Genomic DNA, 18,270 nt, shown 5'->3' on the forward strand with positions numbered 1-18,270 from the left:
CTAAAATAATCAGTATGCTAAAGAGGCATATTTTGGGGTAGTATATTTTGCTCCCCTTCACTGCTATATGCCTAGCCTTAACAAACCTAACACAGCATATGCTCAGAAAGTATCTCTTGGGTGGTAGAATAAAAAGCCTTCATTTCAGATTGCAAAGATCTGGGCCTCATAAAGGTAAATATAACATGTTTCACCAAAAAGGCTGTCCTATGAAGTGGCCCATTCTCCATCATGAGACACATTCAAATAAGAGTACAACGATAACATATTGAGGTTGTTGTAGAGGGGTTCTCAATGGGAATGTGGAGAGATACGTTAGAGGTGATGTACTTTCCTTTTTTTTTTTTTTTTTTTAAGATTTATTATTTATTTGAGAGAGAGAAGGAGCACAAGTGGGTGGGAGGGTCATGGGGCAGAGGGAGAGAGAGAAGCAGGCTCCCTGTTGAGCAGGGAGCCCCATGTGGGGCTCTATCTGAGGACTCTGAGATCATGACCTGAGCCAAAGGCAGAAACACTTAACTGACTGAGCCACCCAAGTGCCCCAGAGGTGATGTACTTTTATGCCTTTAAAATGTACCTAGGAATAGCGAGCATAACAAGAAAATATTCATAACTATATGAAAGGCACACCAAGAGGTGGTTTTTTGATAACAGGACACGGAGGGCAGGACTACGAAACTTCTAAAGTCAGTCGGCATAAATGCTAACATCTCACGTTTACTGGATACTTACTCTGTGCCTGCAGTATTCCTAAGGCAGTTATCTCCCTCCATCTCCACTGACAAAGGTGCTTGCCCAGGCACCCAGCCAGGTCAGAGCTGGGGCCTGAGTCTTTGTCTCTCCCCTGGGGAGAGGGGTGTGCTCAACACAGAAGAGCTAGAAACAGCAGGAAGTGTAAACAGTTGGGGAGACCACAGTCCCCCATCCTGCTTTTCTACCCCATTCCCTCCCTGGGGAGGCCACTTCCCTGCTGAGCCTCTTCCCCCATTCTCTTGTCCCCTGTGCCCCACAAATAGGCCTCTTTTGCACACACCCTCTTTAACACCTCCCTCTTCTGCTTCAACTCCATCCTCTCAAATATGAATTTGCTGGCATCTCCTGTTAAATGTCCCCTAGAACAAAGTTCCCAGGCCTGAGGAGAAACTGATTCCCCTGATTCCCTCTGTAGCCAGGCCCTGGTCTTGGTTCATGACTTCCTCCAGGAAGTTTTTTTAAATCTTGCGCGGCAGGGGCCTCCTTCCCTTCGTGTTGCCCTTTACTGCCCATTTCTTTGTTTCTCTCACGGGCTGCCCCTCACTGTCCCTGACCCCATTGCAAAGTGGGGGCCACGGCAGGAGCGCAATGAGCTGGGAGGAAAGAATAGAGGAAAGGTTAAGAATAGCATAGAGTAGCAGGCAGGTGGTTATGCTTTGCATGTAAACTCAGTTAAGGGGAGAAGAATCCCAAGCAGGCCAGAAACGTGATAGTTTTCACGGGTGCTCCAGACTGCAGGAGGCTGAGCTTGCACGGGTGGGTAAACACACCCCAGAGCAAACACGGGTTGGTTCATACACCAGATTCATGAATCCACGCACCTGTACACATCTCGGGTTCGTGTAAACACGAGTCCGTACACACACGGACCTATGTAGGCAGCCAGTCGGCGCAAACACAATTGTGCGCATACTCGGGTGGAAGCATCCTCGAGATGATGCACACAGGACGACGTGGAAACCCACCGGTTCGTGCATGTCAGATTGTGCAAACACAAGTTTGGGCATACTGGGACAAGTGCACTATCCCGAGATTGCGCACACATGGTAAGATGCACACCCCAGGGCTGTGCACACATGAGGCCGCGGATGCCAACCCCCGCCCTCCGGGCCAGCTCGCGGGCCCACTCGTAAGAGGTAGAGGAAACCATTTCTCCCTATACTAGGGCACAGCTTCCGCGTCTGGGCGCCATCTTCGCCCCACGAGCAGCGGAAAAAGGAGCAGGCCGAACAGCCCTTGCGCTCGGGCCTTTGTTGTCCCGGCTTCCGGGCGTCCATCATGCGGACACCCTGCGCGCCTGAGCACGAAATGGCGGCTGGGGGCGGGGCGGAACGGGGTGACCAAGAGCCGCGCTCACTCCCGACTCCCGACAGGGCGCGCCGTCCCGCCCCCTCACGCAGGCGCACGGCACGGCGCGCGTTCCCGCGTTCCCTCCGACGCGCGCCGGAACACAAAGGGCTGGAGGGAAAGCACGGAGCGCGGCCCGCACTTTCGGAGCGGCTAGTGGTCCGGAGCGGCCTGGAGCGGACTCCCGGGCTGGAGCCGGGCTCGCCGGAACAGCGCGCTCGGGCGCCGGGTGGGGCGTTGTGCGGCGCTCCTTCCCTTCCCCTCGCCCTTCCTCAACCGTCGCTACGGCCTCGCCAGCCGAGGTGGGGCCGAGCGGGCGCGCAGCGCGCAGGCGCCGAGCTCCCGGCCTCCGCGGGGAGGTCCGGCGCCTCCATTTTCCCTCGCGCGCCGTAATGGCGGAACTGGGTGCTTCTCTCCCCGTGGCGAGGGGAGACTCGCCGCGGGGAAAGCCCGAGGCCTTCTCTCTGCAAAATTCTTTCCTGCGTCTGCGCGCTTTACCGCGGGAGCTGGTGGTCTATGTAACTCTTCATAGTTTGGAATGTGATGTAAAGAAGAAAAAACAGATACCTCCGCAAATTACAATAGTTTGAAACTTTCTACTTCAGATTGGGAATGTGGGTTGGGAAGGAGTGAGAACACTGATGCAGAAAAGGTAAATTATTTTCCCTTAAGGGATGTTTGTTAAAAAACAATAATACAACCTTAACAGAAGTATTTTTCATATTACAAATAATATATGTTCTTAGAAGAAAATTTCGAAAGAAGTCAGGATCGCTGGCATTCACTGAATAGTTACATACCAGACCCTGTTTTAAGTGCTATAATTTTCCTAACCAGGTACAGATGGAGAAATAAGCACAGAGAGGTTAAATACACAAAAGCACTTAAAGGAAAATAGGAAAAGTAGTAAACCCACCTTCTAAGACAACCACCATTTAATAAACTGGCCTGGTTCCCGCCAGTATTTTTCTCTGTCTTAAGTTTGGTTTCGGGGTGGCTGGGTGGCTCAGTTGGTTAAGCGGCTGCCTTCTGCTGAGTTCATAATCCTAGTGCCCTGGGATCAAGCCCGGCGTGGGGCTCCCTGCCTGCTGCTTCCCCCTTTGCCCATCTCCACCTCCCCATCCTTCATGCTCACTCTCTGTCTCAAAATCTTAAAGATAAGTTTGGTTCAAGTTACATGCGGCCTATGGCATCTTGATTAACAGCTGTGGTTTGGCAAATAGAAGAGGTTCAGAGCCTCCGAGGGGTCCTTGGGAGTGCCGCTTCCCGGCTGTCCTTGGGGCAGCAGGACCCTTCCAGGTCCAGGAGACCTCACTAGGTGATGCCTGAAAAGCACCCCAACTCTAGAATGTAGGCCTCTAGTGATCCTGGAGAAGTCAATTGACTCATGATCATTTTGGGGAGTCAGGAGGAAAAGCCTTCTTATTTCTCTCTTTTTTCCTACTGTAGCAGTTTCTCCGGTAATAATTGCCTTATTTTAATTGCCCAAGCCTATTTAGGCCTATGAGAAAGGTATTTTCACTGATGAGAGTTGGGTCAGTTTAAGACAGGGCAGGCCCAGCATAACTCGTCCTTTACAGTGGAAGCTCCTGAGATTTAGGGCTGGAAGTCTGGGCCAAGTTAATCAATTAATAGCAAAATAGATGCATCATCCAAATTGAGGCCTTGCACCCTCCGTCTCCCAAGTCCTCAGCTTCCATGGAATTTATTATGTTTCTGATTGTCTTTTTATGTCTTAAAAACTTTAACAATATAGAGATCCCAACACCTAGCTGATAAACGGTAGGTGCTTCTCTTGCTTGGTGAAAGATTGTTCTGAACAGGTGAGGGCTGTGCACATCCCTCATTACTATTAATCCTTTAAGGATTCACCTGTGTCTCAAAATCCTTATCCCATTTTTAGTTTGCTGGTGTAAAGCAGACTGTCCTTTGATTAGTTTCTTTTATTGCAATACGGATTTGGGTTTTCGTTACTGTGTAGTGTAAGTCGTTTACTTTTATTCATTATTACTTCATTAGTGTGAGGAAGCCCTATGCTCTTTTACTTTTAGAAGTGGAAAAAGTAGGAAATGGAACCAGAATATGATTTCAGCTCTCACACACAGAAATACCCTGTCTTCTTGTTCCCTCTCTATTGAATCACAAATTCCTAATGAGCATTTTAAAATGTTCCTAGAAAATCAAAAAGTTCCAGTGACTGAAAAGCTTTCTAGATAATTGCCTTTCCTTACATCGTGTAAAAGAAAATACTTTAACACTAGCTTGTGCCTTTGCCAAGTTACTTATCTCCTGGTTCTGTGTTCTCATATATACAATGTGGATAAGAATATGTCCTGGCAGAGTTTGGGGGGATGGTTGGAGATGATATTTGTAAAGTGCCAGGATCATATTAGGTGCTCAATAATTAAGTGATCGTGACTGTGTTTCATTGCTGTTCTGTGTCAAGGAAGTGTCAGGATTAATTAGCTGGTCGTCTTTGAGAAAATATTAATATAGTTCCCTGCTGATCATAGACTTGTGCTCAGTTCTACCCTAAACATCCTAAGAATTCTCAGAAGCAAGTGTTGATGAGGATGTGGAGATAAAGGAACCCTCTCGTGGTATTGGTGGGAATGCAAACTGGTGCAGCCACTGTGGAGAACAATATGGAGATTCCTCAAAAAATTAAAAATAGAGCTACCCTAAAATCCAGTGATCGCACTAGTGGTATTTACCCCCCCCAAAAAAAACAAAAACAGTAATTCAAAGGGATATATGCACCCCTATGTTTATTGCAGCATTATTTCAATAGCCAAACTATGGAAGTAGCCCACGTGTCCATCAACAGATGAATGGATGAAGAAGATGTGATATCTATATACAATGGAATATTATTCAGCCATAAAAAAAGAATGAAATCTTGCCATTTGCAATGACATGGATGGAGCTAGAGAGTATAATACTAAGCGAAATAAGTCCATCAGAGAAGGACAAGTACCATATGATTTCACTCATGTGGAATTTCAGAAATAAAACAAACAAGCAAAAGAAAAGAGACAAACCAAGAAACACTCTTGATTATAGAAAACACCTGATGGTTATCAGAGGGAAGGGGGTGGGGGAGGGGGGTAATAGGGGATGGGGATTAAAGAGTACCTTTATCATGATGAAAATAAAATGATACAGGACTCCTGGGTGGCTCAGTCAGTTAAGCGGCTGCCGTCTGCTCAGGTCATGATCCCAGGATCCTGGGATGGAGTCCTGCATCAGGCTCCTTGCTCAGCGGGGAGCCTGCTTCTCTCTCTGCCTGCTCTGCCTGCTGCTCCCCCTGCTTGTGCTTTCTCTGACAAATAAGTACAATCTTAAAAAAAAAAAAAAGAAAGAAAAAGAAAAAAGAAAGAAAAGAAAATGATAAAAAAAAAAAGACTGCTCAAAACTTTAAATCAAGAAGTTTGAAAATTCACTTCAGAAACAAGTTAGGTGGTTGCTTGATGCATCAGGCACATGTATTATCTGAGTAAATAATAAAAGGGCATATGTGACATGGACCCATGTAAGGTACCCCTCCTATCTTTGAAAGGTCCAGAAGGATGGGTCTTGATGTCAGTTGGGACCCTGCAAGGGAAGGAGCCCTGCCCTCTCAAAGCAGCAGGACTCTCTGAAACCCACTGTGTTCTCTGTGTCTAGGCCCTGTGTTCTCTGGTCAGTGGATGTGTAAGTGCTTCCTCTGTTTTGGTGCTGGTGGCAGGGGATAGAATAGTGAACAGGGGCGCCTGGGTAGCATAGCGGTTGAGCATCTGCCTTCGGCTCAGGGCGTGATCCCGGCGTTATGGGATCGAGCCCCACATCAGGCTCCTCCGCTATGGGCCTGCTTCTTCCTCTCCCACTCCCCCTGCTTGTGTTCCCTCTCTGGCTGGCTGTCTCTATCTCTGTCAAATAAATAAATAAAATCTTTAAAAAAAAAAAAATAGTGAACAAAACAACCCATCCCTGCTTTCATGGAGCTGAGAGTTTATTGAGGAAGCCAGACCCTGAGCAAATGACCATGGTGGTGAGTGTAAGATGGTGGGTGCTACACAAGGTGGCAGTGGCCCTGCCTTAGGCAGAAGACAGGAAGGCTTCCTGGATGCAGTGATGCCTCACCTGGGCCTAGCCTTCTCTTAGACTCTGAAGAGAAAAGAGATACATTAAACTTGAACAACTGAGTAAGTCCACAAAGGCCATGGGAGCTAAAGGGTGGGAGAGATAGGAACTGAGACACAGAAAAAAGCCAGACCATGGGGATTTCTGTGGGAGTATAGGAGAAGAAAAACAACATCTTTCCTCTACCCATCTTAAATTCTCTGAGCCCTGTAAATTAGACTACCAAAGACAGATTACCAAGAGAAAAATAAACAGGTTTATTAAAAAGTGCATCACACATACACAAGGGAGCAGCCAGTGATGAGTAACTCAAAGGAGTGGTTAGAACTTGGGCGTATTATTGCATATTAATAAAAGAACAATACATTTTTAGAGAAGTGACAAAGGAAAATGACTTTGAGTTTCTAGCGTGGCAAATTGTGGGAAGGTATGTATACGGGGGGAGTAATGGTAGACAAGGTTTGTCGTGTGGGTTCCTCTGGTGCCATCTCCAGGCTGATAATGGTCTGGAGTTTTCTCTGGTGATTAACTTCTCTCCTTCCCGGTAGAGCGGGGAGTAGGGACACCTCTGCAAAGTTATGTCTTGCTTTTAGGCAAGTAAGAGGAGGGCCAGAGTTTTTCTTGTATCGGTTTCTTAATTGCCTTCCACTCAAAATAATCTTTATGCCAATGTGGCATATTTGAGGGTGGTATATTCTACTACTCTTCTCCAGGTTTGGTTTACTGAATTGTTAAGTATTCTCATTAGACCATGTTTTTGTTTTGTTTTGTTTTACATATAACTCACATACTGTAAAATTTACCCCTTTAAAATATATAACTCAGGGGCACCTAGGTGGCTCAGTCGGTTAAGCATCTGCCTTCGGCTCAGGTCATAATCCCACGGTCCTGGGATCAAGCCTCACGTCGGGCTCTCTGCTCACTGGGGAGTCTGCTTCTCTCTCTCCCTCTGCCTGCTGCTTCCCCTGCTCGTACTCCCTCATTCTCTCTCTCTGTCAAATGAATAAATAAAATCTTTTTTAAAAAATAAAATATATAACTCAGGGGCACCTGCCTGGCTCAGTCAGTAGAGTCTGCAACTCTTGATCTTAGGGTCATGAGTTCAAGCCCCACATTGGGTGTAGAGTTTACTTAATAAAAAAATATTTTTAAAGTATATAATTCAGTAGTTTTAAAACATATTCACAAAGTTGAGCAACCATCCACACAAATTCCAGAGCACTTCATCACCCCAGAAAGAAACCCTAGACTCATTAACAGTCATTCATCATCTGCCCCTTCTGCCAGCCCCCACCCCCCCACTAATCTGCTTTCTGTCTCTATGTATTTGCCTATTCTGGACTTTTCATAATCCGAATCCAAAATGTGTGCTCATTGTATCTGGCTTCTTTCATTTAGCATAATGTTTTTAAGTTCACTAAGGTTGTAGCATGTATTTGTACCCCCATTCCTTTTCATGGCTGAATAATATTCCTTGTGTGGCTATCAGTCACAAGATTGTTGAGAGGACGGTGTGTATATCTGTGATGCGAGCAAGTGCCTTTGATGCCCGGTCTCAGTGTGAGAAGCACTGTGCTTTGTATGGCATTTCAGATGCCTGGGCTCTCCCCTCACTGGCTGTGTGACTGGGCAAATCACTTTCTTTGTGCCTCATTTTCCTCTCATAAATGGGGATAACAGTAGTAATTCTCATAGGGTTGATGAATTAAATGAGTTTATACATTGAAAGGGCTTAGAAAAGTTCTGATATTAAAGTCCAGTTGTTCCTATGAAGAAAAATAGGCTGGCAGATGCAGAACTCCCCACTGATTAGCACATTGCCGTTTATTCCAGAATCTTCCAAATGGCTACATGGCTACTTATAAAACTTGGGATTACAACCAGGTCTGATTATAAGAGGAAATGAAGATAGCAGATTCTACACCATTTTTTAGGTGAAGGGGAACCAAATATGCCACCCCAAAATGTGCCACTTTGGCATGTAGAGTATTTTGACCTGAAGGCAATCAAGTCTCAGCAGACTCAATTACCTCTCCCTTAATTGTCTAAAAGAATTTCGATGGGGAGCCTGGCCCAGAGAGTTATTACAAGAGATAAGTTTTGTTTTTTTTTTTTTTTAATCTGAAAGACTTACCCACATGGCAGGGCCAACATCTGCTTAGCAAACATCTGCTCTTCTCATCTTCCTGCAAATTGCCCTCCTCCCCTTTGAAGTCCCCAGCCCCATCTCTTGCTCAGTTCAGGATGGCATGTGAGCCTCAATGGCCTGACTGCTTTTGGGTCTCATATTTTGATGCCCCTCAACCCCCGCCCCCGTACGTACAAAATAAAATTTATTTTTCTCCTATTAATCTGTTTTATGTCAATTGAAGTATTTGAGCAGCCAAAGAACTAGAAAGAAAGAAGGAAAAATGTCCCACCCAACAGTTTGGCGACCTGCAAAGGGACCTTCACTGGCTGGACACTCTGCTCCCACCTGGGCTGCTGCCGCTGAGAGAGCCACAGAAGGTAAGAATTCTTACCAGATCAGTCTCCTGGATCTCCACTTGGAGGATCCAGGGGAAGCGAGCGTGGTGAGAGTCCTCTTTCCTTGTCCTAAATTCAGCTTAGCGGGAGACCGTCTTTGTGTGAAGTAGTTCCTTGAGTATGGCGACTCTGGTGAAGACGTGGCATGACTACTCTTGCATCTGTGGATCCCTTCTCTCCCAGAGGTAGTCATTGTTTCCTTTGGTCTCTGTCTTTTGTGTCCTTTGTCATGAGAAGGAAAATCATAGCCCCTATGAGCTTTTTCCTTTCGTCCTGTTCCATGTCTTGAGAGCTTGGCTTTGTGACCAGGGAGAATATTCTCACTGGAAGATACATGTACTGGCATGCCTTGGCATACAGCCGAATAGGTTCCAGAGCTGAAAAGCAGCACTGGCTTTGTCTGACTGAGCCAGCTCTCAGGGGAGCTTGTCTTGAGGAGTTCCGGTCCATAAGCATACCTTGTTGGGGATGGGGATGGTGAAGTCCCATACCAGTAGCTCCTGACTGGTGTCACAGATGGCAGGTCTGTGACTGGAGGTGTCTCACATTCTCATGGGAGACCAGAGCCACCATTTCTACTGCACCGTTCTTACTGCCTGTGACACTGAAGGTCTTTGCTTTCTTAGGCTAATTATGGGAGTGAACTTTCTTGGATCTTGTGAGGATCGAATCCTCTGCACCCTCTTTTAGGATGCCTCTTGCATCCCTGGTTAAACCATAAAAAGATTTAACTGGTCACTATTGAGATTAATATAAGATCCTATTTGTCAATGGCCAGATAATGGATCCTCTTAATTGGCTGTATTTGAAAGAGAAAATTTTAGAGAGATCTCTTCTAACAATTGTCTTATTGGCACCTATGGAAAAAACAATTTTTTTTTCTTATGGAAAAAACAGTTAAAAAGAGGACATCAAGGGGCGCCTGGGTGGCACAGCGGTTAAGCGTCTGCCTTCAGCTCAGGGCGTGATCCCAGCGTTATGGGATTGAGCCCCACATCAGGCTCCTCTGCTATGAGCCTGCTTCTTCCTCTCCCACTCCCCCTGCTTGTGTTCCCTCTCTCGCTGTCTCTATCTGTGTCGAATAAAAAAAAAAAAAAAGAGGACACCAAGGAATATAACGGCTAGCCTCAGGGACTCCCTTAGTGAGATGAAAGAACAGAAATTAGACTTAGAACAAAAATTAAAGTCCACATTCAACGTAAATTCCCCTTCTCAAAAAACCTGCCCCATCTGCCTGTTTTAGCTTCCCTTTCCTTTGAGATTTACAGAGAGCGGTCTGACTTGATCTCTAGGCCCAGGGTACTGGTTACCTATGGAAATGCTGAGGGCCAGGAAGTGAATTTAGCAGAAGAAGGGGAGTGGGGGAGTGGGGAGGGGGGGCAGGATATAGGGCTCACTTTGCTCTTTCTTACAACTTTTCCTACTCTCCAGGGCTCTGTAGTCGGGCTCTGCCAGCCTCAGATCTTCCTATGCAGTGTCTTTTGTGGAAATATCCTGGATCCTGACCACAAAGAATGCATGCAAACAGAGACAGCAGCAGAACTTCTAAATGATAATAAAATCCTTCTCCCTCCACTTCCGGAATATCCTACTAAATGTAAAGAAGAGTTAGAAAGATTACTTGCCATTCAAAACCCCACTCACGGGGACCTTGATTAGCTGCTAAGGGGTGTTCTTTCCACCTGTAATTATACTGTAGTTAACAGACAAGCCAGTTGGATCCCTGAGGAAAACCCCCTCTTGGAGTAAACAAATGACCAGAATTTCTCCTAGGAGCTCCTAGAAATGACGTTCAGGGACGGACAGAAGCAACAGTAAAGGTTTTTACCCCTAAGGTGAACTGGCCCGAGGTTGAATTGTGCACACAGAAAGAAAGCCTTTGTTAAAGTACTTTATACAGACTTCACAAAGGCATAGTGCGTTAAACCCTGAAGCTCTAGAACACAGAAATCTTTCGATTTCCATCTTAGTTGGACATCTCTCGGATAAAAAGCAAATTTAAGATAGTGTAGTTGGGTGGATCAGCACGTCAATATCATTTAGGCTTCAACCCAATTCTCTGAGTTCAAAGTGACTGTCCTGGGGCGCCTGGTGGCTCAGTTGGTTAAGGGTCTTTCCTTTGGCTCAGGTCACAATCTCAGGGTCTTGCAATCAAGCTCTGCATTGCATCAGGCTCCCTGCTCAGTGGGGAGTCTGCTTCTCCCTCTAACCCTCCCCCCACTGGTGGGGACTCTCTCTCTCTTTCTCTCTGAAATAAATAAAAATCTTAAAAAAAAAAAAAAAGCAACTGTCCTTTCCTTACAAATCTTTGTAAAACCAGAAATGCAGCTCTAGAAACAATTCAAAGTCCACCTATCATTACCATCCCCCAGAGCTCTCCTATTCATCTCAAAATGCTTGCAGATATTATAAAAGATTAGGATATTGGAGACAGAATTGTCCTCCACTTAAGAAAAAGAAGGAAAACTGGGCACCTGGATGGCTCAGTCAGTTAAGCATCTGCCTTTGGCTCGGTCATGATCCTGAAGTCCTGGGATGGAGTCCTGCATGGGGCTCCCTGCTCAGTGGGGGGTCTGCTTCTTCCTCTACCCCTTCGCCCTGCTCTTGATCTCTCTCTCTCTCATGCTCTCTCTCTCAAATAAATAAATAAAATCTTTAAAAAAAGAAGGAAGGAAAATTTAAATAATAATTTCTCTAGACCTTTGGTAAGAGGGAAATATACTCCAAACTTCTTGGAGAAAACTTGGATACTTTCTCTATGCCTATGTGGTATAGATTTTCTATTCCATCTTCTCTAGGACCTGATAACCAGTTTTTTGAAATGCAAACTTTAGAGGTTTTTTGTTTTGTTTTGTTTTTAAGATTTTTATTTTTTAAGCTCTACATTCAGCACGGAGCTCAAACTCATGACCCCAAGATCAAGAATCACGTGCTCTACCAACTGAGCCAGCCAGGTGTTCCTAGGGAGAGGTTTCCTATCAAAAGGATAAAAAAGGAACTATTTGTAAATTAGGCTAATGAAATATCTTAAATGTCCTCTTCACAAATATTAGTAAAAAGCCTTAGCCATGGCACCTGCCAGCTCGGGCAGTAGAATATGCGATTCTTGATCTTGGGGTTGTGAGTTTGAGCCCCACGTTGGATGAAGAGATTACTTAAAAGAAAAAAATTAAAGAAAAAAGCTTTACCCATATGAGCAGGTGAACTTATTTCAACAGCCAAAACAAAATTTGGATCTAACTGTTCTTTCATAAACCAGTGAGTTTTGTAATTATCATACCTGACTCATGGCTAAAATTTTAGAATGAAAGCTATACTGTCTCTGTATTTGTCTGTGTTTGTGTGTGTCTGTATTTGTATGTTGCAGATGTGTGATATTTTTCTACTTCCTGATGGTATTGCCAATATTAATTTGCAAAAGAGATCTATTCAATTTGTTAAAATAAGCACTTATATGAACTAAGTGTTCCTAAACCCTCAGAAATATAATAGAAACAAATTCAAATGTTTTTCAAGTTCACATGATCTGGGAAAATATTCAGTAACTGAAGCTAGTTTAAATCGATTGGTTTAATTAAAATAGACACGTCTTCAGGGGCACTGTCAGTTTGAGCGGCCAGCGTTTGATTTTGGCTCAGGTCATGATCTCAGGGCCCTGGGATCCAGCTCTGGGCTAAGCAGGGAGTCTGCTTGAGATTCTCTCTCTCCCTCTCCTTCTGCCCCTCTCCTTGATCATGCTCTCTCTCTCTCTCTCAAATAAATAAATAAATCTTAAAAAAAATATAGACACGTCTTCAGAATTAAATATAATGCAGACATACAACTTTTATTCTACCTAGGTTTACTAGTCAAAAAATTCAAGCTATTTCTGTTACAAAATTTGTCAGCAAGAAAAATAGCTTGGGAGGATGGCTGACTCTATCTAACGTCTCACAAAGTTCTTGCGAGTAGTCTAAGCATAATTGTTGGGAACCAGTGACTGAGATAGATGTAATTGGAATAAGAACTTTTAGGTGAACTTTTCAGCCATAATTAGGTTCTATGCTGTGTATACTTAAAAATACCTTCCAAAATCAGGGACACCTGGGTGGCACAGTTGGTTGAGCGTCCAACACTTGGTTTTAGCTCAGGTCGTGAGGTCAAGCCCTGCATCGGGCTCAGGCAGAGTCTGCCTGAGATTCTCTCTCCCTCACCCTCTGCCCCTCCTTCTTGTGCTCTCTCTCTAAAATAAATAAATAAGTCTTAAAAAAACCCAAACCTTCCAAAATCACTTGATAACTTCCACCATTAGAGTCTTACTAAGTTAAGTGACGGAAATTCATTGAATATCTAGATCATTTCCAAGTAAGATAAAATCTTAAAACATTAATTACTGAACATGGGTTTATCTACATTTTGCTTCTTATTACAGAGAAACTAAAAGGTATTTGGATGTGTTTGTACTACATTGGAAAACTGTACTATAAAAAAGTGTATGCTTTTAGAAATTATGAAATGTATTTATAAATTTGCCAGTCTAAATTCTAGTATAACAATTTACATCTTAGTTTTCACTAGAAATTCAGGTTTCTCATCATTAAGAATTCCAATAAATGACACTAAAACTATGAGAAATAGGGGTGCCTGACTGGTACAGTTGGTGGAGCATGAGACTCTTGATCTTGGAGTCATGAGTTTGAGCCCCACATTGGGTGTAGAGATTATTTAAAAATTTTAAAAATCTTAAAAAAAAAAAAAAAAGAAAAGAAAAAGAAACTACGGGGGCGCCTGGGTGGCTCAGTTGGTTAAGCATCTGCCTTCAGCTTAGGTCATGATCCTGGGATTGAGCCCTGTATCGGGCTCCCTGTTCGGGGGGGGGGGGGTCTGCTTCTCCCTCTCCCTCTGCTCATGCTCTCCTTCTCTCTCTCTCTCAAATAAATAAATAAAATCTTAAAAAAAAAAACAAAACTACGAGAAATAATAAGGGAAATAACTCTCTATGCAAGGAAATTAAGATGTGTTTTTGGTAAGAAGAGGTATGAGGGGTGCCTGGGTGGCTCAGTTGTTAAGCGTCTACCTTTGGCTCAGGTCATGATCTCAGAGTCCTGGGATTGAGCCCCGCATTGGACTCCCTTCTTAGTGGGAAGCCTGCTTCTCCGTCTTCCACTCCCCCTGCTTGTGTTCCTTATCTCTCTGTCTCTCTCTCTGTTCAATAAATGAATAAAATCTTAAAAAAAAAAAAAAAAAGAGGTATGAGACAGAAAGATGCATTTTGTCAAAGGAAAAAAAAAAGTAAATTTGTCCTAAAGTAAAACTGGTTATTTCAGAATGGGAAAGAGGAATTAAGGACAAAATGGTATAGAAAGTTGGGAAGAGAGAGAGAGAAGAGGAGAGAGAATTTTACCTTGGGTAATCAAGCTGGCTAAAATTGAATTATTATTATTATAAGGGTTTTAAAAATAAACTTTAATGTCAATAGTGTACTTATGTAAAATGAACTTAGTTTTCTTTTACTTACTGAAAAAAAAAGTTTTCCTGAACTATTTAATGGTCTGCTCTGGGTCATAAGAGATTGTAAAAGGTTTTTCTTTACCTTTAAAAAAATATATTTCATTTCTTTATTAGAGAGAGGAGAGAGCAAGAGAGTGAGCATGAGGTGGGGAGGAGCAGAGGGAGAAGGAGCAGCAGACTCCCTACTGAGCAGGGAGCCCATGTAGGGCTCGATCCCAGGACCCCAGGATCATGACCTGGGTGGAAGGCAGATGCCCAACCACTGAGCCACCCAGGCGCCCCTCTCCTTAGATCTTTAACCGTGGTCATTTATACACCTTTGTCATTTACAGAGAGTTACTGTTTTACGCTGATGCTTTTGCAAAAGTGTTCTTGCAAAAGTGCTTCATCTTCAAGGAAATTCATGGAAAGGACTTAGACAAAGATAGGTTTCTGATTAACTTTAAGATCGTAAGACTGAACTGGGTAAGAATTTCTAGACCTAATGGAAAAACTGAATTGAAGCAGAACAAAAATTAGCATGGGACTGAGTGAACTGAAGAGGATGATTATAATTTTTTATGACTTTCTATTTGAAATATTGTTGGTTCTTTAATGTTTTGTTTTTCCAGATTTAAGGAAACTTTTTTCTCTTTTTTCTTAAGTTAACTATGACTTAACAGCAGTTTGGTGAAGTGTACCTTTGTAAACAAAGTTGAAACATTTACTTTTTCTCCCTGCCTGATCCTTCCAGAATTGGGAAACTTAGCAAATATTCTTTATGACAGTATGTTTATTTGCTTGAGTTCAGTAAGAATCTATTCTCCTTGTAACAGGCATAATTGGAAACATTGGATATGTTACCAAGGCTTTCACTGGAATGTCATATTTGAGAATAAAATGCATTGATTCAGATATGATCAAACGGCTTTAAGGAGCTAATGTTGACTTTATAGAGCCAACAAAGGCCCTTGGAAAAATTGGCCTGGTACCTGGCTTACAGGGTTCCCAGCAGTTTAACCAGGTAAGTAAAGAAGGTCACTTTCTTTTTATTTTCTTTCTTTTTTTTTTTTTTTTTAAGATTTTACTTATTCATTTGACAGAGAGAGAGACAGCCAGCGAGAGAGGGAACACAAGCAAGGGGAGTGGGAGAGGAAGAAGCAGGCTCCCAGCAGAAGAGCCCGACATGGGGCTGGATCCCAGATCTCCGGGATCATGCCCTGAGCCGAAGGCAGACGCTTAACGACTGAGCCACCCAGGCGCCCCAAGAAGGTCACTTTCTGGCAGGCTCAGGAAACTTAGGATACTTTGGGGACCTCAGGAAAAGAAGAATTTGCCCAAATCTATATATATTGCAGGCAAAGTTTGATGGTGGCTTCTTAGCCTTGAGAAGCTTTTAAAAGTCCAATATGTGATTCCTTATGAAAAGTTCCAGCTGGGGCACCTGGGTGGCTCAGTTTGTTGGGCATCTGCCTTCTGCTCAGGTCATGATCCCAGGGTCCTGGGATTGAGCCCCAGTTTGGGCTCCCTGCTCAGCAAGGAGTCTGCTTCTCCCTCTCCCTCTGCCCCCTACCCCGTGCTTATTCTCTATCTCAAATAAATAAATAAAATCTTAAAAAAAAAAAAGAAAGAAAGAAAAAAAAGAAAAGGAAAGAAAAGAAAAGAAAAAAAAGTTCCAGCAAAGAAGAGAGAGCCTATATGGTCAATCATTATTCTTGACTGTACTTAAGTAAATAATAAGGCCAAGTTATTCAAACTGGACTTAATTTGCAAACAAATTACTGTGGTTGTCTTTGGTAGAAATGGGTGTGCCTCTAGAAAGAAAATTATGTTTCAATGGAAACTATAGTACACCCTTGTGGATATCAGATTCTAGCCCTGCTAATTGTCTTTCAGGTTTTGTTTCTACCTGTAAACTGTCCTGGGTCCTGAATTTTAGTTTCCCCCAGTATTAGGCTACAGCTATTCAAACTAACATTTCCAGTTTTCTGACTGTTAATGTACATGAGGAATTGAGAAATCATTTTTCTACTTTTTTTTTTTTAAGATTTTATTTTTAAGTAATCTCTGCACCTGACAGGGAGTTCGAGCCCTTGGCCCCAAGATCAAGAGTCTCACTCTCTACCAACTGAGCCAGCCAGGCACCCTACCTAGTCTTCTACTTTTTTGACCCTTCTGACTTGGAATCATTGAGAACTGAAACTGTTCTTTCCCCAAAGCCATACAAGCAAGCTAAAGCTGGACAACTTGATATAAACTTCAAAGAAATCACCACCACAGCTCATGTACAGACAATCTTTATGCCTTCGTGGCACTCAGAAAGATCAGCAGAGACATTCAGACTGCCAACCAGAAATCTATCAGGTTGCCACTGCCCTTTCTCGCTCCATCTGAAGAAGTTTGGAGCCAGATATCTAGACATCTTCTCAACTGGATGCCTTCAGAACTCAGAAACTGGGAGTATAATCTTCTCCAATCATTAACCATTGTTTTTCTTTTGTTTCCGTAGAAATGCCTCTTATTAAATATCTGACTGCTTGCACAATAGACCTAACTTTGGGAGTCCACCTGCATTTTCACCTCCTAAAATGAGACACAAGACACAACTGTTTAATTGAACTGGCCTATTCTCTGGACTAAGAGACCGGTTCAGTGAGATAGGACATTTTACCAACTCAACTTATGAACTGTGAGGTTTCTTGGGAAAGTTTCAAAGCTGGGATTGAAGGGAACAGAAGACGCCGCCCCAAAATGTGCACTTTGGCATGTAGAGTATTTTGATCTGAAGGCAGTCGAGTCTCAGCAAACTCAAGAAAAGCTTTTACCTCTTCCTTAATTGCCTAAAAGAAACTTAGATGGGGAGCCTGGCCCAGAAAGAGAGTTATTACCAGAGATAATTTTTTTTTTTTTTTAATCTGAAAGACTTACCCACATGGCAGCGCCAAGGGCCAACATCTGCCTGGGAAACATCTGCTCTTCTTATCTTCCTGCAAATCACCCTCCTCCCCTTTGAAGCCCCAGCCCCATCTCTTTGCTCAGCTCAGGATGGCATGTGAGCCTCAATGGCCTGACTGCCTTCGGGTCTCATATTTTTATGGGGCTCCTATACGTACGAAATTAAATTTGGTTTTTATTTCCTGTTTATCTGCCTTATGTTAATTTAATTATTAGACTAGCCAAAGAACTTAGAAGGGAAGATGGAAAATTATTCTGCCCTCACACAGGCATTTAGGATTTTGTAGTTGTGCAGACTTTCGAATTTGTTTTTAGTGATAATGAGCCAAGGGACTTTTTCCTATGTGTACTTCTAAGGTCATCTACTTTGAGAACAAACTGCTTTATTTATTTATTTTTTAAGATTGTATTTTATTTTTTCAAGTAATCGCTACACCCGGCATGGGGCTTGATCTTACGATCCTGAGATGAAGTTTCATGCTCTACTGACTGAGCCAGCCAGGCACCCCAGGGAAGAGCTGCCTTGTTTCTATTTAATTAATTAGAGAGAGAGTGTGTGAGTGCGGAGGTGCGAGTGTGCGGGCAGAGGGAGAGGGAGAGAGAGTCCTAAGCAGACTCAGCTGTTCTTGGAGCCTGATGGAGGGCTTGATCACACGACCCTGAGATCACGACCCAAGCCAAAACCGAGAGTTGGACGCTTAACCACTGAGCCACCCAGATGCTAAATTTTAAAGAAATGATAATGAATTTTCAACATACAAAAAAGTAGAATAGGATTCCTCATGTACATTCAACAGCATTTATTCCCACTTTTCTATTCTTGACAGACGGTTTTTGTTCTACAAGTAGATGGGGGAGGCACACCTAATAGGTAGGAACCATTTTGCAAGGATCTGGGGAAACTGGTTTCATGGGCAGGTTGAGAAATGTGTGCTTGCCTAGGCAGCTAGGACACTTCAGGGAAGGGAAGCGTGGGGAGGGAGGGCTGTGCTCCACCCCCGTTCCCCACCTGGCCACTCTGTGGGGCTTGGTGTGGGATGCGAAGGCTTACTCCGGGAAGCTGATACTAGTGTCATGATGAAGTTGTCTCCCAACACA

The 18,270-nt window shown here is 43.6% G+C and overlaps 1 long non-coding RNA gene across 4 annotated transcripts; it reads left to right on the plus strand.

Moving 5' to 3' along the window:
- The first annotated feature begins 440 nt into the window (after positions 1-440).
- On the plus strand, positions 441-17,606 carry LOC103662674. Of its 4 annotated transcripts, none has more exons than XR_005837113.1 (5): positions 441-2,402; positions 8,595-8,730; positions 8,828-8,933; positions 15,054-15,241; positions 16,265-17,606. It is a non-coding gene; the product is annotated as an uncharacterized LOC103662674 (long non-coding RNA). The 4 variants fall into 4 exon arrangements; XR_005837115.1 differs by having other exon boundaries at positions 16,727-17,606; XR_005837109.1 differs by having other exon boundaries at positions 441-2,329.
- The last annotated feature ends 664 nt before the right edge of the window (positions 17,607-18,270 follow it).

The sequence above is a fragment of the Ursus maritimus genome, unplaced genomic scaffold (genome assembly GCF_017311325.1).
Source record: "Ursus maritimus isolate PB19 unplaced genomic scaffold, ASM1731132v1 scaffold_1, whole genome shotgun sequence".
In the NCBI taxonomy this organism is placed as follows: domain Eukaryota; kingdom Metazoa; phylum Chordata; class Mammalia; order Carnivora; family Ursidae; genus Ursus; species Ursus maritimus.